This window comes from Peromyscus eremicus, chromosome 2 (assembly GCF_949786415.1).
Source record: "Peromyscus eremicus chromosome 2, PerEre_H2_v1, whole genome shotgun sequence".
NCBI lineage: Eukaryota > Metazoa > Chordata > Mammalia > Rodentia > Cricetidae > Peromyscus > Peromyscus eremicus.
Genome location: NC_081417.1, coordinates 126408536 through 126432177, shown reverse-complemented (window position 1 = coordinate 126432177; position 23642 = coordinate 126408536).

Genomic DNA, 23642 nt, shown 5'->3' with positions numbered 1-23642 from the left:
AATATGATCATTGTGTAAAATTCTCACAGCACTAGCTTTCAAGAAGGAGGAAGGAACTGTTGACATGATATTGTTCCTGAATCCCAGGTCACAAGGGACCCTATCAGCATAATGAGATATGAAAGCAAATCCTCTCTTTTGAAGAACTTCACTACCTTTCAGAATTCTAGTCCTAACGTATAATCACCTTGTAATGAGAAGATAGTCAAGCTGTGAAACTCTAAGTTTAGACTTACAAAGGCAAGAAATACCCTTGTCTCCAACCATTGTCCACACCCAGATCACTTACTTGAGTTTGAGAATCTAGAGAGAATTTCTTTCCTGGCCCTTCAAATATTCTCAGTGACTTCAGGTTGTTCAGCAAAGTTTCTACACCATGAATCACCAACACCTCCTCTAGATCAGGGTTGGTCTTCAGAGCTTCAGCTAGTTTCCTTCAGGATGAAATTTCCCTTCTCAATATCAAATCAGTCTCCCTTTAGAGAAAACAGGAAGACTGCTATTCTGTCCAGTACAAAAGACCATGAGCTCACTCTCTCTAGCAGCACACTCTGTCTCACTCAGAAACTCTCCACTGTTTTCAGTATGCCTGTTCCAACATGACTACTTTGGCTCATGATGATATCTGAGACAAGACGTATTTCTTCATACAGTTTCACCAGAATGTTCTGTAGAAAAATGCTAATGCTAGAAACACCAAGGGGAGTACTTGCTTATATCAACAGTAATGTGCTCTGGAATTTATCATTATAAATAACATTTACCTTTTCACATAGGTTTTTTGAATTTTTTAAACCTCTAGATATTATTTATGTTCTTTTCCTGAAGTCTCTACTATATTTAGTCAAGTGAAAGGCTCAGGACAGGAGAAGCACTTGGAAAATAATTGTCAGGAAATTTTTTCCTTATAAAATAGATTAGGAAAAATTAAAATAAGAAGAACCTGGTCAAGACTTGTGCACCCTCTCCTCTAAACTGTCCATAGGAAAATTTTAGTGATTATCTCGTATTAGAGGCCATAGACCATGAAGGCCACAAAATGTAGATAGAAAATTATGCAAGACAAAATCTATAATCATCATTTTTGATAATTCTCTATATTTGAAATACAAAAAAGAGAATTATCTACTCCATCCCTCAATATTCTACCATAATAGCCAAACAGAACCATGTAAGAGCTTTCTTCTGCCACACTCCTTGAAATTTAACAAGCTAGATTACTCTTGGACCAGAATATTGAGTTTTTCAAAGACATACAATGTCTCTTTCTTCATCCACATAAATTTAAGAATTATTTTAAAATTTCCAATTGGGATAATAAATAAAAGATAAATTACATTTCAAGACTTTATTTTTTTTAATTTTTATTTTGCAGTACAATTCAGTTCTACATATCAGCCACGGATTCCCTTGTTCTCCCCCCACTGGTCCCCCTCACCTTCCCCCCAGCCCACCCCCCATTCCCACCTCCTCCAGGGCAAAGCCTCCCCCAAGGACTGAGATCAACCTGGTAGACTCAGTCCAGGCAGGTCCAGTCCCCTCCTCCAAGGCCAAGCCAAGCGACCCTACATAGGCCCCAGGTTTCAAACAGCCAACTCATGCAATGAGCACAGGACCCGGTCCCACTGCTTGGGTGCCTCCCAAACAGATCAAGCCAATCAACTGTCTTACCCATTCAGGGGGCCTGATCCAGTTGGTGACCCCTCAGCCATTGGTTCATAGTTCATGTGTTTTCATTTGTTTGGCTATTTGTCCCTGTGCTTTATCCAACCTTGGTCTCAACAATTCTCGCATTTCAAGACTTTAAATCCATGATTATTCAATTTATTTAGGTCACCTTTGTCTGATTTATAGCCTTTTGGGTAGTCACTGTAAGTTTTCCATACTGGAGATCACACAATAAAACCTTGTCTGTGGTTGATATATTGTGCACACCAATAAACTTATCTGGGTGTCAGAGAACAGAAAAACCACTATATTAAACATAGGTTTAGGCAGTGGTAGCACACACCTTTAATCCTAGCATTCCAGAGGCAGAGTTCCATCTGGAACTCTGAGTTTAAAGCCACACTGGAAACAGCCAGGCATGGTGAAACATGCCTTTAATCCGAGGAAGTGATGGCAGGAAGCAAAAAGGTATATAAGGTGTGAGGACCAGGAACTAGAGCCTTTTGAAGCTTTTAGCTTTTTGCAGCTATTCAGCTGAGATCCATTTGGATGAGGACTCAGAGGCTTTCAGTCTGAGGAAACAATATCAGCTGAGAATTTGGCAAGGTGAGGTTGGATGCGACTTGTTTTGTTTCTCTGATCTTTCAGCATTCACCCCAATACCTGGCTCCAGGTTTGTTTTTATGAATAAGACCTTTTAAGGTTTGTGTTACACTTGTCTAATTGAGGTTTCTGGGAATTGGGTTCTGAAATGTAGAATTGCATGCAGCAACTTTATTGAGGTCATGTGCATAGTTTAAACGCCTATAGTCAAATGGAAGAAGTACGGTTTAGCAGAATGAATTCTGGGGTTGAAATAGAGATTGGTATTTCAGGGAGCTAGGAAGGTCCTGTGGATTCAGATCTTTAAATAATCACAAAGGCCATTAGTACAAGCTGCCCTTGTACTAGAAGATGCACAAAGACAGACTGCCTTTGCTAAGTAATATTCCTGGAAATCTTTTAGCCTAGAAATTGTAACTACTAATTCTCCCAGTCACTTGAATAATGGTGCCTCAGTCTGCAGTAGGACTTTCTTTGTACTGCAAGCTCCCAAATAATGATACAGAGACTTATTATTAAGTATGAAAGCTTGGCCTTAACTTAGGCTTGTTCCCAACTAGCTCTTATAACTGAAATTAACTGATTTATATTAACTTATGTTCTGTCACATTGTAGATGAACAGTCTTATTAAATAAGAAACACAGAGCCAAATACAAAGTTAAAAGCCCAAGAGGTCAGAGCAGTAGCTGAGAACTGAGACTTAAAACCGCCTTTCTTACCCTTCACTGCCACTGTTGTCCTTCCCCTCAGAAAGAGATCTACTTCTCTTGTATCTGTCTTTTTATTAACTTTCTTTTTGCCTTCTCATTGGTTGTAAACCCAACCACATGACCTCCTCATCACTGCCTTCTATACAGACCGCCAGGTCTTCTATGGTTGGTATTAAGATTAAAGGCGTGTGTCTCCATGCTGGTGGTATCCTTGAACACACAGAGATCTGTCTGTCATGTGGTCTGGATTAAAGGTGTGCGCCACCACCACCCGGCTTCTGCTATGGCTTACTATTAGCTCTGACCCCCAGGTAACTTTATTTATTAACATACAAATAAAATCACATTTCAGTACAAATAAAATATCACCATATTTTACCTTTTCTATTTTAATAAAAAGAAAAAAAGAAAAAAGTTATAACTAATATAAGAAAAACTGTATACAAAAGTACAATAACTATATACCATATATATAAGCAATAATTACCTAAACAATGTCTAGTTCATTTGCATTTGACAAATTCAGAGAAAATAATTCCATTATCTATCCTATTATGGTAAGTCCAAAATGTACCTGATTCACTTTCTATCCTAACTTATATTACTAACGGAACTATCTTATAATGTCTTTCAAATTTATACACTTACACATCTTTAGTGAGTTTCTTTTGTAAAATTCTTAACAAGGAAAACTATAATTATCTAAATTTAACTATAACTATCTAATCTTCAACTCTAACTACTAATCTTCAACTCCCTCAGAGACTCAAGAAGGAAATAATATTACCTAATAAAAAATAAAAACAGGAAGTGTACACAAGCAGCTTCTAAAAAAAATGTGAGTTAACAGAAACAGCCAGCTGTCTGGCAGTCACCTGAGGTTTCTCCAAAGTGTTGGGGCATCATCTTCAGCCTATAGGCTTAGCATATCTGACAGACTCATTTGTGAAGTAGGATGTACACAAAGTCAACAGTTCAACCTCACATTTGGTGAGAGCAGTCCATGTACCAGAAACACCTGAATTCCACTAGTGTCATGTCATGATTTAGGATTTTAAATTCTGGTAATTGTTGATGTTTTTTTTTTTTTTAATTCAGCTGTCATTTCTTCTTAGCTGTATTTGTGTGGCTTCATCTCTGCATCCCATTCTTCTCCACATCCCTCTACTAAATGACAGTCTACCATTGAGAGGTGTGAGCTCAGTTACTCTTCAAGAATAACTGTTTCAGTTGCTGTTCCACTGTACATCAGAAGCCATCAGCCCACTGCCTGTTCAGCTGCCTTCAAAGAAAAGGGCACGAGACCTTTTCCAGATTGCAAAGGCCACTTCAGGGATGGTATCATATTGTACTGGCCTCAGAAGATGCCTTTTGTTAAAGCCACAATTACACTTGTTTTGGCAAGAATCAGTAATCCTTTGTTTCGTGTCCTGTCTGTCCATTTTGTCCTCTTTGTCAGCAGTTGATTTGAGGATACTTTGTTGTCCAGTGGCTAACTTTTGCCACAATGAAAGTTAACTCCATATGCAGTTTCTTCAATGCCCATATTTTCTCTGAAGTAGGTTGGTACTGCCAGGAGCCGACATGTCTCATAGTCATAACAAAAAAAATTTTCTAAGTTATTAAAACATTTTAAATGCCATATTCTGTAGATCTCTGACGGGTTTGAAGATGACCTGTCTATCTAAAATATATCTGCTCAATCTTGAAAACATAACTAATGTGACTACAAATTCTATTGTAATGTCTAACTACTAACTTTCATTTCTTTTTATCCTAATAATTGGTAATAATGACATTCAAGGATCAGCAAATTGCATTACACTGTTAAATGAATGATATAAGTACAATATCTTGAACAAGATTAGAAATATATGTATAGCATTTTCTAACAATATCAATCTCAATATATATATAATTTGTATACAATATAAAAAAATCAAATCCAATGTAAAGTATTTAAAATTAGTAATTGTCTTTTTCTTTTTCTTTTCTTTTTTAAAACAATAACATTAAATCTAATCTCCTTTGCTTAGCCCTCTTCCTCACCCTTAACAACAACTTGTAACCAACTCTCCTAAACAATGAAAATTATCCCAGACCCAAAACCCATTAAAAGACCAAAAAACCACCTGCCCCACACCACCTTTTTGGGAATGGTGGAGCATTGTCAGTTTTGATTTGTGCAGGTGTAGCTAGAGTTTTCCTGCCTGGCCCACAGTCAGGGCAAATCTCTCTCACCTGCCAGTCCCACAGCCACTCAGACCCGACCAAGTAAACACAGAGACTTATATTGGTTACAAACTGTATGGCCATGGCAGGCTTCTTGCTAACTGTTCTTACAGTTTAAATTAATTCATTTCCATAAATCTATCCCTTGCCACATGGCTCGTGGCTTACCAGGATCTTCACATGCAGCTTGTCATGGTGGCGGCTGGCAGTGTCTCTCTGACTCAGCCTTCCACTTCCCAGCTTTATTCTCCTCCTTGTCCCGCCTACACTTCCTGCCTAGCCAACGGCCAATCAGTGTTTTATTGATTAATCAGCAACACATTTGCCATACATCCCACAGCATGCAGGTATGCCCATGATGGCCATAACTTCTAGCAAATGAGTGATTACAGAATCAGCTTTATCATAACTCAAAGCAGTTGCCCATTGAAATCCTGAATAAGTATCGATGGTATGGTGTACATATTTCAGTTTTCCAAATTCTGTAAAGTGAAACACATCCATCTGCCAGACTTCATTCCTCTAAGTACCCTTTGGGTTACATCCTGCTGGTAATGGCATCTGGTTGTAAAAGGAACAAGTAGGACATTTCCTTACAATTTCTTTGACTTGTTGCCAAGTTATGGAAAAATCCTTTTTTAAACCTTTACTACTGACATGATGTTTTTCATGAAATTATGAGGCCTCCATCACATTTCCTATCAATAATTTATCAATCTCATCATTACCTTGTGCTAAAGGGCAGACCAGTATGGGATCAGATGTGAGTTATATATAAAGGATGACTCCTATTCCTGATTGGATCTTGTAACTGAATAAATAGTGAAGTTAATTCTGATGCATCAGGGATAAATTCTGCAGTTTCAATATGTAGTACCACTCTTTCAGCATACTGAGAGTCAGTAACTATGTTGAGATTTTCTGAAAAATCCATTAATACCAACAGAATAGCATAGACTTCCGATTCTTGAAGTGAATTTTAAGGACTTTGAACCACTTTACTTAAATTTTCTGATTTGTAACCTGCCTTTCCTTGTTTGTTTGCATCTGTATAAAATGTACAAACTCCAGATATGGGTTTTCCCCATACAATTCAAGGCAAAATCCAATCAGCTCTCTTTACAAGATCAATTCTATCACTTTTGGGATATTTGCTGTTAATTTCTTCCAAAAAATTACTGCAAGCTCTTTGCCAAGGTTCACTTTCTGTCCATATTTTTCAATATCCTCCTTAGTTAAAGGTACTACAATTTCTGCTGGGTCTATTCCTGCTAATTGATGAAGTCTCAATTTTCCTTTCAAAATCAAGTCAGAGATTTTTTTCCACATAAGTTTTTAATTTTTTATTTGGTTTATTTGGTAAAAATATCCATTCCAATACAATATCTTCCCTCTGCATTAATATTCCTGTAGGAGAATGCCCAGAAGGTAAAATAACCAAAATGCAACAATAAACAAAATCCACAGCAATGTAAAACATTTTAAACAAGTTGTTGCTCTTTAAAAGTAGGATCAACAATCTACCCTTTTATCCTATCATATCTATATGATACCCCTTTTTTCTTTAGAAAGAGATTGTATTTATAATCAACTTGTTTTAAATAAAAATTAACATTTATAAACAATATTTTGGTAATTTGTGTGTAGCTTTTTATGTTACTTTTTGTTGGATGAGGGCACTGGCAGTCTAATAGGGATCCTGAGAAAATTAAGAATTATGGTTAAGTCTTGACTGTAATAGTCTGTGAGGCTGCATTGTCTGAGCCAGTTGTCTTGAAACCGTTTTGGATGTTGGATGATCTAGGCCATGGTGTCATTGGAAACCTTTCAGGGGGTCTTGGGTGGTCAAACCTGACTGATGTATCTTAATATGGAACTGTTTAACCCTAACAATCCATAGATGGGAAATGTCTTTGAATAATCTTTGAAAGTCATTAAGAGTCCATAATCAATCATACAAAATATCAGCATAGGGTTGAGCTAGTTAACATTCCCTGTTGGAGAACCCCTTATTGATATCTCTTACCCAGCTGAGAAATAATATAAGTAGTCAAAGTGAAGATAAATCTTTCTCTGTCCTTTTCTTATAAGGATATTATGAAGAAACCGTATTTTAAATCAATAACTATAAGAGTCTGGGATACCTCACTCAGGATGATTTTTTCTAGATCCATCCATTTGTCTGCAAACCTCATGATGTCATTGTTTTTCTCTGCTGAGTAGCATTCCATTGTGTATATGTACCACATTTTGTTTATCCATTCTTCAGTTGAAGGGCATTTAGGTTGTTTCCATGTTCTGGCTATTACAAACAATGCTGATATGAACATAGCTGAACAAGTGCTCTTGTGGTGTGGTTGAGCATTCCTTGGGTATATGCCCAAGAGTGGTATAGCTGGATCTTGGGGGAGATGGATTCCCAATTTTCTAAGAAATCGCCATATTGATTTCCAAAGTGGTTGTACAAGCTTGCATTCCCACCAGCAGTGGAGGAGAGTTCCCCTAGCTCCACATCCTCTCCAGCATAAGGTGTCTTCAGTGTTTTTGATCTTAGCCATTCTGACAGGCGTAAGGTGGTATCTCAGAGTTGTTTTGATTTGCATTTCCCTGATGATTAGGGATGTTGAGCAATTCCTTAAATGTCATAGGAAGAAACAAAGTGCTAGAGAGGCCCACAGAAATCCACAAAGATACTCCCACAACAGACTGCTGGCAATGGTCAAGAGACAGTCTGAACTGACCTACTCTGGTGATGGGATGGCCAAACACCCTAATTGTCGTACTAGAAACCTCACCTAACTACTGAGGGATCTGGATGCAGAGATCCATGACTAGGCCCCAGGTGGATCTCTGGGAGTCCAATTAGCGAGAATGAGGAGGGTTTATATGAGAGAGAATTGTTGAGACCAAGGTCGGATAAAGCACAGAGACAAATAGCCAAACAAACGGAAACACATGAAATATGAACCAATGGCTGAGGGGTCACCAACTGGATCAGGCCCTCTGAGTGGGTGAGACAGTTGATTGGCCTGATCTGTTTGGGAGGCATCCAGGCAGTGGCACCGGGTCCTGTGCTCATTGCATGAGTCGGCTGTATGAAACCTGGGGCCTATGCAGGGTCCCTTGGCTCGACCTGGGAGGAGGGGACTGGACCTACCTGGACTGAGTCCACCAGGTTGATCTCAGTCTGTGGGCAAGGCTTTGCCCTGGAGGAGATTGGAATGGGGGGCGGGCTGGGGGGAAGGTGAGGGGGGCGAGAGGGGGGAGAACAAGGGAATCTGTGGCTGATATGTAGAACTTAATTGTATTGCAAAATAAAAATTTAAAAAAAAATAACTATAAGAGGCCATCCTTTCAGTAACAAAGTGTGCAAAGCAATTTCAGATTGTAGAGAGCCCATTGGCTGAATTATCTTGTTCATTGCCCTTAGGTCTGTCACCATTCTCCACTTACCAGATTTCTTTGTAGTAACAAATACAGAATTCCAAGAGCTGGTTGATTCTTCAATATGTTGAGCATTTAACTGCTCTTGTACCCGCTGATCTAAGGCTTGTAGTTTTTCTGTTGTTAAAAGACATTGCTGAACCCATACAGGCTTTCTGTTAACCATTTTAAAGGTAGAACTGTTGGTATGTTTGAAAGATCAGCAGCTGTTGTGCTCTGTTCTTGTACAATCTAGATGGTTGGTGACATTTCTTTATAATACCTCCTAATATTTTTCTAAGAAACATGAGTTAGTTTATGATTTGTTTCTGAAGTTGAAGGAATGTTAATCTGAGTATTCCATTGTTGTAATAAATCATGAGCCCATAAATTCATAGCTATATTGGACACTTATCTCTTTAATTTTTCACTCTGTCCTTCTGGCCCTACACATTTGATACATATTGCACTCTGTTTCACTTGAGATAATGTTCCAATCATTAACAGCTGAACATTTACCGCCTGAAGAGACCAATTTGGATGCCAAGATTCTGGTACAATTATCATGACATCTGCACCTGTGTCCACAAGACCCTCCATGAGAAAGTTGTTTATTTGTATTTTTATTTTTGGTCTTTATTCATTTATAGAAGTTTGCCAAAAATTTTGCTTTATGGTTTCTCATGAATTTTCTTTTCTCTCTGCTATAGCTGGTCTATCACCCTGGGCAATATAGTTTATTACAATAGGTATTTGTTTATTTCATTGCTCTGAGAAGGAGTTTCTTCTAAGCTGTGAGGAAAGTACTGAACTGGATTTGCCATGGGGACCTGAGAGAAGTCCCACAGGGAATTTCCCAATGGTGAAGGTAAAGGATTACCTTGTCTGTCCTTTGCTGATCTATGTTTGTAAGTCCAATGTTTGCCTTTACCACACTTTCTGCATAATCCAGAAGGGAGGGGTGTTCTATTGCCATTGTTCCTTGAAAAAACATTGTTTCTAGGAACACCCTGTTTACAGTCAATTTTTTAGGTGGTCTTGTTTACTGCAATTAAAGCATCTGAAATTAATATTTTTCTTCAAACCTCTTGAAATTACCTCTCCTATCCATGTATCATCATGGTCATGAGATTCAATATTAATTGTATGCCTGATCCAATCCTCCAAGGATGCTAATCTTGCCTTTAATGGTCTAATTATCCTTTTGCATGCTGCATTAGAGTTCTCAAAAACCAGAGATTCAATTATTATCTGTCTACCTTCTGAATTTGGTATCATTCTATTTGCTGCTGAAGATAGCCTTTTGTAAGAAATCTGTGAAGGTTTCTTTTCGGACCTGTATACCTTTTGTAAATGATTCAGTTTTCTTCCCTGCTTCTTGAGTTCTGTCCCATGAATTCATAGCTACCATTCATCACAGAATTAGGGTATGGTCATCATATAAAAATTGTCTTTGTATATCAGCATAATTCCCTTTTCCAACAAGTTCATTTTGGGAAATTTCATTATCTCTAGCCCTACATTGTTGTTCTATAATATTTGCTCCTCTTTCCACCAGGTTCTCCACTCTAACTGTGGCCCAGCCTCTAGCTAGGACTGCTGTAACCAAATCTTTCCAGTCCTGAGGGAGAATTCTATTACAAGTTGACCACGAGTTTAGCATTTGCTTTACAAATGGATAATGCATACCATATGATACTATAGCTTTATGTTACTGGGTAGATTAATGTTTGCTGTCTGGTAGTCTTAGGCTGTTTCTCTGTAACCATATAATTCAATACTGAGATAGGTTCACCTTTAAATTCTTCTGTCTGGGTCTCTACAATTTGTTTTAACAAGTTTTTCTAAAACTTTTATCTTGGCACTCAAATTGACCAGCCTTTTTAATGATAAAATAAAAATGATCAAACAAATAGTATTCATAATTGACATTATGTAAATCTCATCAACATTAATTATCCTCTCATTTAATTGCTCCACTTCAGGCTTCCTAACGTGTTATCAAATGGAGACCAAATTCCCTCCATTGTAAAAATGTTTCCCATTATTTAATGTGGGAAAATTTTGCTTTTAACTAATTTCTCCCTTTAAGATATCTTAATTGACTCAACAAATCTGCTGACTGCATAGAACATTAGAACTCTGAGGGTTTCAAGGCAGCTACCTAGTGTGGTAGCAGTCTGAGATGGGAATCCAAAGAGAGCTCAGCACCTACCAGGAGAGAAAAAGCTAAAAAGAACTACTTCCTGTATACCCACACCTATATGCCTTTCTGTTCTATATCTCACTTCCTCTCTCCACCCAGCTACATCATTTCCTATCTGTCTTACAGACCTTCAGACCTCTATAGTTAGCTAGTGTTGGAATTTAAGGCATGTGCCACCACCCCTGGCTCTGTTCTCAGTGTGGCCTTGAACTCACAGAGATCTGGAAGGATCTCTGCCACCCAAATGCTAGGATTAAAGGCATGTGCTACCATTGCTTGACTTCTATGTTTGATATAGTGGATGGTTTTTTTCCTCTGATCTTCAGATAAGCTTTATTGGAGTGCACAAAATATCACCACAACACAGTGCTTCTCAACCTGCAATAAATGTATAAAAACTAGACATGTACTCTCATTTTGCTTTGTCCTAGCAGCTGAACACCAGGAAGTTTTCAGAAGAAAAAAATCAAGAAAGCCAAGATTCAATAGACCATTCTTGGGCTATAGGACAAGTGACCTTAAACAAGAAATAATTTCCCTGTATTGAACATAATTGCTCACAATGATTTTTGCATTGCATTTAGGGATAAAAATTTACCTGTAATACAGAGTATCCATTGAGTTGATCCAGAACCATATTTTTTAAGAGATACCACCAGGTTTATAGGTGATTGGTAGATCCCGATCCCAAGAGTAACATATTAAATCATTATGCCTTGGCTTACTAGGTCTATATCCACTTGCACTTTCAGCAGAAATGAGTATTTTCACAACAAAGTCATGGTTTTTAGCTTTGGGCACTATTTAGGGTATATTTCAAAGATATGCAGCTTCAATGAATGTAGGTTCAAGTTTGTTCTTGATCTAGTTACAATGGCCACTTACATGCATCTTAAACCTAAAATACAGTATCTATCTTTTAAAACTGGGATAATTCTATGAAAAAATTTTAAACTGTGTTATATATGCATAATTGTGTATGGATATATGTGTATATGTGTGTGGGTGCCCATGTGCCATGTCACAGATATGGGGTTAAAAGGACAACTTTGGGAGTCTGTTATTTCATGTGGATTCTTAGGATTGAACTTAGTTTGTCAGGTTGGGCAATAAACACCTTTACCTGCTGAGTCTTTTGTCTTCCCTCAGAATAGTTTCCAAAATATTTTAATTTTCATGATATTTTATTTGTCTTTGTCTATTTGTGTGACTGCCACATGTGTTTGCATGCTCAATATGGACAGAAGCGGGATCACCTGAAGTTGGAGTCATAGGTTGTTGTGTGTCACCCAAGGTAAATGCTAGGGTTCAGACTCAGGTTCTCTGGAAGAGAAGTAAGTGCTTCTGAAAATTGAACCAACTCTCCAGACTTCAGATAAATTTTTATAGTGATATTGAAACCCTGTTGTATCCTTTAACATTTACATTATAAAGCTGTTATTTGAATTAAATACTGAAAAGACCTATTAGTATTTTATTTTATAATTACTGTATACTCTAATGCTAATAGCACTTTGATGTATTTCGCTAAAGGATGTTCTCCATTTTCTCAAATAATACATAATTTTCAGTCTCTAAAACTATCAAAAAATATTGGCAAAAGGGTGCAGGGGCATGCCTAAGATAAATTATGCTTAGGAACTTCAGTTGAGTTTTCTAATGCAAAATGATTGTTCACTGTGAGCTCTCTTGCTGTTTAGTCACATAAGCTTTGAAATGAAAGCAGAATCTAATACATCCTAAAAAGCATACTTAAGCATCCAGATATCTGTGGCCAGGAAGAAATGTGAGTAACAGTAATGAGTTCTCATAGCCAGAATTATTTCTGTGTACACCTCTGATAACTAAGTCAAAAGATAAAAAGAAAGTATAAAATTTTCACCCTGAATTCAATTATTTGTTGTTTAGGTTTCTATGGCTTGGGTAAGTGTCCCCTAAAAGTGCATGTATAATAAAGCTTGATCATCAACACTGTTGGGAGACAAACCTTTGGAAGGTACATCCTAATGAAAGGATGTTATTTCTGTAGATGGGAACTCAGAGGATAGTGTGAATTCTGTCTCTTTCTATTTCTTCTTTGCTTCATGCCCCAATGAATGAGCAGATTTCTCTGCCATGGGGTCCTGTTGGTATGTTCTGCTTTCTCGACAGGCACAAAAGCAATGTGGCCAAATAGCCATGCACTGAACCTTTAAAATGGAACCAAAATAAATCTTTCTCCCAATATGACTGCCCACCTTATGACATTATATAATGCTAAGCTCACAAGTGCAGTTGCCTTATTCTCTGTGTTATTAAGAACTAATGAGCCAAGTGGTGGTGCCTTTAATTCCAGTCCTTGGGAGGCAGAGCCAGATGGATCTCTGTGAGTTCGAGGCCAGCCTGGTATATAAAACAAGATCCAGGACAGGCATGAAAACTAAACAGAGAAACCCTGTCTTGAAAAAGTGAAAAACAAAAAACAAAATTAAAAAAAAAAAGAACTAATGGGATTATTCAAGCCACAGCTGGGATTTATTTTATTTACACATCCTTTACCAAATGACATTTTCAGATTCACTAAAATAACTGAAAGGCACAAGCTCTCTCATACTTATAACTGTGCTGGATTCTAAGTTCTTTTATAAAAATTTAATTTATTTGTGTGTATATATGTTTATCTGTGTCTGTGTGTGAATATACCCTTAAGGACTATGCCTATGGAAGCCAGAAGAGAGCACCAAATCTCCTGGAGCTGGAGTTACAGACAGTTGTGAAGCACATGACATGTGCGCTGGGAATTAAATTTGGATCCTCCAGAAAATTAGCAACTGCTTTTAACTGCCAAGCCATCACTAAAGCCCCAATCCTAAATTCTAAATCACTCTTTGTATATGTATAAAACCAGGGACCATTCAGATATGAAATGCATGAGAACAAATTATATTTTTTTCTTTCTTTTGGGTTCTAGTTTTTGATGGAGACGTCTTGGATGGAAAATATGCTAGAAAATTTGTTTATGCTTGTGGTTAATGCAACCACTGCAACTTTGTTTTATACCATTCCCCACTTAAGTTCATGATAGGTGTTTATGAGCCCTATGGGGTAACTTTTCCTTGTCTCATTTTGAAGTCTTCTGTTTTATGCCTTTATTGTGTAACTTTAAAGATAGTTTTTGATGTGGGATAATATGAAGGCATGTTGCCTTTCAGAGAAAGGGTGTGTCAGTAGTTGTTATCAATAGATAGGAAATGTTTTGTACTTGGTTCCCAGACAATGGTTCTGTTTGGTAAGTAATAGATGTTTGGCTAGGTTTTGACCTAGCAAGAGGAAATGAGCCACTATGAATATGTTGTAAAAAGACATATCTTTTGCCAGCTCCTTCCTCTTTCTCTTTCCATTTTTCCATTATGATATGAACGAACTCCCCTGCCACACATTTTCATGGAAGCAGGATGTTCTCTGGTCAATTCATGGGACCAAACATCTATGAACAGAACATATTGAAGCTGGGAGTCAAATAAACACTCCACTCTTAATTTCTTTCTACCAGACATTGGTCACAATATTGAGAAAAGTAACTAATGCAATCGTTTTGATGAATTTTTATTATCTTACTGTCATATTTATTTGTGATAATTCTCTGTTATCACATTCATGTGGAAATAAATTAAAGGAAATAAAGTTTGATTTGTGTTGTGAATTGGGGAACACACTTATTGTTGAATGTAAACAACTTGTGACCACAAAATCGTATAACATGCTACATTTTCTGTGTATGTGTCTATGGACTTTCATTATACAGTGAGAGGATACTAACTAAATTGTTACTTTTCACTTTCTTATGGAAATCAAAACAAATGCAGAAAAATAGAAAGTATCTTCAATAATATGTCTCATTTAACTTGTTACAATGAACATGAACCATATTTTGAATGATTAAAAAATATCAAACAGATGTAGGTGGTGATGATTTATACCTTTAACTCCAGGACTTGTGATGCAGAGGCAGGCATGTCTCTGAGTTTGGTGCCATCCTTGTCTATAGAGCAAGTTTCAGGACAGCCAGGAATACACAGAAACCCTGACTTGAAAAACAAAAACAAAAACAAACAGACAAAAACAGCAAACATAAAAGCAGACACCTCCACTTTTCACAGAATGAAAATTTTAGCCTTAAGATAAAAAGGTATATTATTGAATCCACTTTTAAAAAGGAACTACTTGTTTTAAGTAGGATAAGTAATGAAATTTTTTGTCTGATTTGTCAAATGTTAATGGACTGGACATTGTTAATGTATATAATGGAGGTTTTTTGTCTGAATCTGTCAAATGTTAATGGACTAGACATTGTTAGTATAATTCTTGACTGTATATATTGTATACAGTTACTGTATATACTTTTTCTTATTAGTTATAACTATTTTATTTTAAACAAAAAAGCGGAAATGTGATATATTGTGCACCCCAATAAACTTATCTGGGGGTTAGAGAAAAGAACAGCCACTATATGAAACAGAGGTTAGGCAGTGGTAGCATTCCAGATCCAAATGGATCTCTGTGAGTTCAAGGCCACACTGGAAACAGCCAGGCATGGTGACACACACCTTTAATCCCAGCACTTGAGATCTCATGTCTTGCTTGGGAAAGACTCATACCTTTAATACCAGGAAATGATGGTAGGAAACAGAAAGGTATATAAGGCATGAGGACCAGGAAATAGAGGCATTTTAGGCTTTTAAACTTTTGAGGTTTTTAGCAGCAGTACAGCTGAGATCCATTCAGACGAGGACACAGAGGCTTTCAGTCTGAGGAAACAAGATCAGCTGAGGAATTGACAAGGTGAGATTGGATGTGGCTTGTTCTGTTTCTCTGATCTTTCAGCATTCACCCCAATACCTGGCTCCTGTTATTTCCTTTATAAGACCATTTAGCAATTTGTCTTACAACCTTACCCTCCCATGTAATCTCTCTTATCCCTTCCTCTCTTTTTTCTTTCAACATTTTCTCTCTCCTACCATACACAGACAGAGCAACAGCAAAAGACAAACAACAATTCTATCTGCATTTTCAATATAAGTGAAATTCTTAGAAATGAAATCTAATCATATAGTCCTTTTTCTACTTTTATTTTAACTTCTACATATGACAAAAAACTTGTGTCTTTCTGGTTTGGGGGTCACTTATTTGGTGTAAATGAGAGGATTTAATTTGTTTCTTTGCATGAGCAATACTTTGCTGTGTATATCCAACACATTTGAACATCTAGGCTGATTCCACATCTTCAATATTGTGAATAATTGTGTAACAGGTTGGATGAGCAGGTGTCTCTTGTTATTAAGCAGAAACTCAGAAGCAGAGTGGTAATTACATGCTAATAAGTTGCTGAGAAGTGTATATGGAGAAATTAGTATGGTTTACTTAAGTAAGATAGGTGAATCTACAAAGGAAGAAATCTTGGACTTCAGGTAAAGTTCAAAGTCAAGTATCTTTAATTCTGAAATTTTAAAAACTTCTCTGGGATAGAATACAAGAGACAGACTAATCTCAGTAGCACTACACATATTAATAAAAAAACTAGAAATAGAATGACACACAAACCATCACATGATAATACAAAGGAATGCAAATAGAAGCCTGTTTGTTGTCTAGCAGAAGGCAGAAAGGGGGTAGATCTGCATGGGAGGGGAGGTGGAAAGGAACTGAGAGAAGTAGAGAGAGGAAAATCCCTAATCAGGATATAATATATGAGAAAAATAATCTATTTTTGGTAAGAGGGAAAAATCACATTTTGAGAGATAAATGGGCCTCAGGAGAAGAGAGGAGAGAAGGATGGTTCCATGAGCATCTGCGTATTTGTGCATCAAGCTCTGGAATCTCTGTGGTGTCTCTGCCCCCACCATTGTTCACTCAAAGGGGTCTCATGACAATTCAGTGCTGGCTTCACTTGGAGTCACTGCCTTTTGACAGAAAAAAATTGCAGCCACTCAATTTCCCCCAGTTGAAAATTATTTTTATATTCCAATGGCCTGTTCCAGATGAGTTCAACCACATGCACAGAAAGATGGGCCTTGGGCTCAACAGAAAAGTGGAGGCATTCCATGCTGAGCATTTGACACTTTAGGAACATCTGACCTGGTGATCTTACTTTGTCACCTGCTGGTGGTCACGGCTCTACAGGCTTCACTTCTAAGTCGTGGCAGGTGAAAGGCTAGCAACATCTATTCCTTGTCCTCCTTTATTTCTTATTGTTGGTAAAAAAAAAAATCAAAACATTTTAAATTATTTTTAAAAGAGAAGAAAATGCTTTAAAATGAGTTAAAATAGATATGGGTACACAATAACTTCAGAAACTATGTGCTAAGTATTGTAATAACTAGACCAGACAATGAATGAAAATTACATGAACTATAACACAGACCATTCAGACATACAGGAGTAGTTATAATTTCATTCATATTGAACATACGAATATATTTTCAAATTATTTCAATTTTATATATGTATAGATAATATAAGTGAAATATTTAATAAGAGAAATATTTTAAAGCTACTATAGCACTGTGATTTCTTTTTATTCATTAAACATCAAATGGAAGCTAATGCAGAAAAGAAATATTATACATAAATTATTACAGGATGGACAAAGTCAGTATATTAATGAGTCTCTTATTTTTTAATTTTAAATATTTTTATTTTATAATTAACTTAATTTCACATATCAGCCATGGATTCCCCTGTCCTCCCTCCTCCCACCCCCCACCCTCTACTCAAATCCACCCCCCATTCCCACCTCCTCCAAGGCAAGGTCTCCCCTGGGGAGTCAGCCCAGCCTGGTAGACTCAGCTGAGGCAGGTCCAGCTCCCTCCTCCCTACACCAAAGCTGAGCAAAATGTCCCAGTATAGGCCCCAGGCTCCAAAAAGCCGTCCCATGCACCAAGGACAGGTCCTGGCTCCACTGCCTGGTGGCCTCCCATACAGTTCAAGCTAATCAACTATCTCACTTATGTAGAGGGTCTGGTCCAGTTCCATGGGGGCTCCTCAGCCATTGGTTCACAGTTCATGCATTTCCACTAGTTTGGCTATTTGTCCCTGTGCTTTTTCCAATCATGGTCTCAACATCTCTTGCTCATAAATCCCTCCTTTCTCTCACCAGTTGGACTCCTGGAGCTCCACCAGGGGCTCGGCCATGGATCTCTGCATCTGCTTCCATCAGACACTGGATGAGAGTTCTGTCATGACAGCCAGGGTGTTCGGCCATCTGATCACCAGAGCAGGTCATCTCAGGCACTCTCTCAACCATTGCCAGTAGTCTACACTGGAGGTATCTTTGTGGATTTCTGGGGACCTCTCTAGCACTCTGCTTCTTCCTATTCCCCTGGGGTCTTCATTCATCATGGTATCTCCTTCCCTGTTCTCCCTATTAATGAGTCTTTTATATTATTCAAAACAAATTTTAAAATATTGATGAATATCATAGCTTTAAATGTTAGTTTTAAATTCTCAAATATCTTAGTAGATCTTTAACATAAGACATAAATTGGGTGAAATCTTTGAACAAGTTAAAGAAGATATATACTTAGAAAAATTTAATCAATATAAAATACAAAATAAGGAAAATAATAAAAAATTAAAAAGCACATTAAATTTAAATGAGCCATTAACCTTCTTCAATATTACATTAGATTTAACAGAACCTCTATGAATTAAAATCTTAGCAGCATGCAATTAGCATGTAAAATAATGAGTTTAGTTATACTATTTTAAATTTATATATAATGTATTCTATACGTATTAATTCCCCATTTCCCGCTTTTGTGAGAATGTTTGTTTAAAAATGGGCTGAAAAAAAATAGCATAAAATAACCATTACAAAATTGATACAATTGGATAAAACTGTATAATATACCTAAATAAGAGCAAACATTAGAACTTCAACATATTATAATATGAATTTCACCCTGTTTCCAAATATGAATAAAATATAAACAAAGTGTTCATATGTAAAATTTGAAAATTCAAAATTTTAATAAATGGTACACAGGCTACATTCGTTGATAATATTTAAATTTAGTTGGATATCAAGAAAGATGATAGAGAATTAACTAGAATAATATAGAAAAGAATTTAGAATTTCAGTAAAAATGTATTGTATGTATTAATATTTACACAGAAAGGTGATTCTGTGAGGATATTAAGTGTGGCTCAGCCCATCAATCTATTTCCCCCATACAGACACCAAGCAGTTAGAATAAATCAACTAGAGAAAGTGACTGACATTACCCAGTGATGATGTATCCTAGAGAACTAAATATATAAAATGGACAACTAGCAGGAGCTAGCAAATACTGGAAAGAGATAGAATAAAATATTGGTTATAGCAGAAATTAAATAAAATTTAGAATAAACACTAAAAAGTATAATTCAAGAACAGTTTCATAATGTTGAAAACACAAAGCATTGATCTTTGCATTGACTGAGACTCTATATGCGAGGGTATGCAAATCCAAAATGTTAAGAATAAGACATAATCTATCAAAGTTGCTAGACAAGCAAAACACAAGCATCATCTTGGTGTGTACGCAAAATAACAAGTTACACCAGAAGGAAAAACTGAGGGCTGGAGAGGTGGCCCAGCTATCAAGAGCACTTGTTAGTCTTGAAGAGGAAGCTGGTTTGGTTTCTAGCACCAACATGGTGGATTACAACCATCTGTAACTCCAGATCCAGGGTAACTGATGCCCTCATCTTACCTCTGTGGGCACAGGGCATGAGTGATCCACAAACATACATGCAGGCAAAACACTCACACACAGAATAAAATTAATAAATCTTAATTTAAAAAAATGGAAATATTTCAACAAATTAAGTTAGGAAAATATTTTCACATATTTAGTATATCCAAGAAACAACAATTTGAACCTTAATTTTATTTTTTTTTACATTTACTTCATTACTATTCAACTTAACTTTGCACATGTGATGGCATATGTACAGTAGAGCAACTTTTACAAAGTTTTTATGTGGTTCTTATTTTTATTTATTATTTTGTTGTTTATCCCCATAATTTGTCTTTACTTTTTTCTTCTAAGATTAGTCTATTTTTCATATATTTTTGGAATCATGTATAGTTTTAATTTTTATATTTTAATTATTCTACAAAGTAACAGGTTTGCTTGTGACATTTTTATTCATGCTTAGCTTTGGTTGAAACTCCCATGTGTTGCATGAATCCTAAATGGTCTTATTATAAAAATCCTGAGCCAGATACTGGGGTAAATGCTGATAGATAAGAGGAAACAAGCCACAGCCACTTCTTACCTCTCCAACTCCATGAATCCTCTGACTGAATGTCCCTGGGTCCTCAGCCAAAAGGGAAAATCCTGTCTCCATAAATCCTCAGTGGATACCTCTTTCAGCTGACATGGCCTAATTCCTGTCTCCTCCTGCCTTATATTCCTTTCTCTGTCCAGTCATATCACTTCCTGTTTCAACCTTCCTAGTGCTGGGATCAATGGTGTGTGACTCCCAAGTACTGAGATTGTGTGATCTCAAGTGCTGGAATTAAAGATGTGTGCCACAACTGCCTGGCTGTTTCTCTTTTAAACTGGATTAATCTTGTGTAGTCCAGGGTGGCTGAAAATATGGAGATAGGAAGATCCCTGTGGTTTTCTGGATAGCCAATTTGGCTGAATCAGAGAATTTCAATTTCATGAAAGACTGTTTGAAAATATAAGGTAGAGAAGAATTGAGGAAGATGCTTGACATTGACATCTTATATCCACAAACGTGCACACACATACATAACACACATACACACATATAACACACACACACACACACACACACACATACACACACATAGCACAGCTCATTTTAACTTGGAGTTACCCTCTTCTGCTCTGTAAGAAGCAGAGCTAATTCCTTTACTCTATCATTGGGCCCATTTTTGAACTTGTCTCTAATGTCTTTCCCTGTCTTAAACAATCTTTATTCCACTCAGGAGAACATGCTAAATTTATGTTTCTATTTATTCCTTGGAAATAGCTTTGTTTGAACTATAATATTTATTTACCATGTTTTATTAGATGTAAATACTGTGTTTCATTAATGACATGAAATTATTTCTATTTGTAGGTAATTACATCTGTTTGCCTTGTGAATTATTGCTTTCATTTACACTATTCCCATGACTCATGTTTTGACTATATTTCCATCTTTTTATTTAAAATTATTTATTTCTCCAAGACCTAAAAATAGAATGCAAATCTGAATTCCAAGTGTTTCTTTATCATCTGCAATCATTAGAGCATGTCTAAATTTATATAACCATATTTTCCTTGGGTATCTTAGCCTGTTGTTCTACCTGTAGAGCCAAGGTTAACCTGTAAGCTCCACTTGCCCAAGGACAGATAAATTCCTGGAAATTGGGGGGCTGTGGTTCTTGGGAAATAATAAGCCATATCTTTTCCCTCCCCTAAACGTTCATTTGATGCAACTGCACTGGATGTGCTTGATTGGAGTAGGCGAGAGGTACATAGGCAGGACATATATTAGGATGTATGTGTGCCCCTGAGAGGAAATGCAATGAATTGTGAGTTTCACCTTTTTAAACTTCTGCAAAAACATGACTCCTGGTCATTTTTTATGAACCCAGAAATGGACCTGACCACAGTCCATCATCCTGGTCATATTTACTTATTTGTTTATTTATTATTTATTTATTTATTTACTTAGTTTTTCAATCCAGAGTTTCTCTGTGTAGCCTCCGCTGTTGTGGAACTTACTCTGTAGACCAGGCTGGCCATGAACATAGAGGTCCTCCTGCTTCTGCGTCCCAAGTGCTGTGATTAAAGGTATGCACCACCACTGCCCGTTAGCCAGTATTTAATTAAAGCTTGCTGCAAATTTGGCTCAAAATTGTGGAACTGGTCCTTCTCTTGCAATTTTCAGGTTCAACAGTCTCTGTAACCAAAGTTCCAAGTGAGAAATCTGACAATTTTTTTTATTCCCTAAACTTTTGTAGGTAATCTGTCAAAGAAATAATATTTGCTTCAAGTACTGCTAACTTATAGATTACTAAAGGTAAGTATAAATGGGAACACATGTGATGACATACTGATGTCCTATGAGATGTCAAAAGTATTTTATAAAGGCAAACATAACTTTTATTTGGTCATTAATTAACTTGTGTTCCCTGGTTTAAAATCAATGAGGAAAAAAATTCCTCTTGGGAGAAATCTGCAAGCAAAGTGGCTATCTTAGAAAAGAGCTGGACTGGATTAGAATACTTCTTTTAAAACTGGTGTAATAGTTTATTGAGGAAACCAGCCAAAGATATTTGCTGTCTTTCTCTTCTCAGGACTAAGGTAACAATGAAGGGAAAAGCTATTGCAAAATAAAAACAGTGCTTATATGAAAAACATTAGAAATTATCCAGGGTGTGTTTTACAATGCTCTATACACACTTATATGCTCTTATATATCCTCTTGAGCTGTAATTTCCAAAATGTGAGAATTATAGAATTATAACAATCAACCATTCAACATAGGAGAAGAGCCAAAGTGTTTCAGGTAAAGAGTACAGAGAGTTAAGCTAACAAAACCCAAGATTTTATCCCAATACTCAAATACACACCTTGTAGAACTGGGAGAAAAAAAAACAGAACAAACAGCAACAACAAAAAATAATAAGTAACACTAGAACTGGGTGTCATGGACTGTAATCTCCAGACTTGGGAGGCTGATACAGGGGGATTGTCAAGACATAAAAGCCAGCTTGGGCAACAGAGTAGGTTCCATACTAGCCTGGGCTATGTAGCATTATCATACCTCAAGAAGGGTAAAAATTATACATAACATACACATATGGGAATATTGCTCTGCTTTTGTAAATAAGGTTGACCTGATTATTATTGCTCCTGGATGATTTTATGTTCAAAATTTAAAAGGTAATTGAATGCATTTGAACCAGAAGTGAATTTTTATCAACTTCAATTTTTGCTTGTTTCATTATTAATTTTTGTAATAAAATTCTATATTAGCCATTTGAGATACATTAGAATAGACTGAAAGCAATTAATAGAAAAGTATGTTCTCGGTTCATTGCGCTGTGTAATCTCTAGTTGAAAACAATGAATATATTGCATTAACTCCCTTTTTATAGAATTATAGATAAAGAAGATCAATTGATGAAATATTTAAATGGATAAATCAACTGTGTCCTTGTTCTCAATAGATACAAATAAGCGATATTAATAGCATTGATATCACAAGTAGCTGAAAAGAGGCCTTATCTTGGTTCCTGTGGTCTCCTGCATTTTAAGAACAGCTTAAATCTTCCTTAACTCTCCCCTGTTTATCTATTGAGTCAACAGGTAAATGTGACTTGAGTTGAAGAATCAATATAGATTTCTTGTGTCTTCTCTTTATTGTTAACCCATCCTCCTGGTTTCAAGATAATGAAGGAGTTACTTTTCTTAGCAGAAGCTGGGTACAGGAATGCTAATTTGTATTACAGAAGACCACATGTTTCTTATGTTTGCTACATTCCAACTGCTGAGATTTGAAAATTACTGTTGAGGCTTGGTGAATATTCTCATTTTGGCTTTTCCAACTCTATATCAGAAACTTGAACAAAAATCCTATACACAAAATGCAAAAAAAAATATACTGTATCATTCTTTTGAGTTTAATCTATGAATCTATTTGCTTAATAACTTCTCTGTATCATCCATAGGAACTCACTACAGCTTTTCATTGTATTTGAGGGGAAAGCTCACTGGCAATAAAAATTAAAACTTGATTAATAGTGTGCATA